This window comes from Arachis ipaensis, chromosome B09 (assembly GCF_000816755.2).
Source record: "Arachis ipaensis cultivar K30076 chromosome B09, Araip1.1, whole genome shotgun sequence".
Lineage (NCBI taxonomy): Eukaryota > Viridiplantae > Streptophyta > Magnoliopsida > Fabales > Fabaceae > Arachis > Arachis ipaensis.
Window position 1 is genome coordinate 135,369,597 of NC_029793.2, and position 312 is coordinate 135,369,908.

The following is a 312-nucleotide window of genomic DNA, read 5'->3' on the forward strand; positions in this document are numbered from 1 at the left end:
TGTCACATTTTAAAATATTTTAAATTTATTTTTGTCTTTTAAAAAATTTAAAGATATTTTTGCCAACAATTTAATCATTTCAGGACAATTTTAATAATTTACTCTTATAGTTTCTAATATTGATTTGCTCCATTAAATACTAACTTGATAAGTTAAATGTTGACGCGACATGTCATTAGCATAAATAGAAACCAAAAACTTTTATTTCAACTAATTGAAATTCGTAATTCAATTCTTTGAAATTTATAAATCATTTTAATTGAATATATAAAAAATATTAGAAAGAATTTTAGTTATTTTCTAAAATCATTA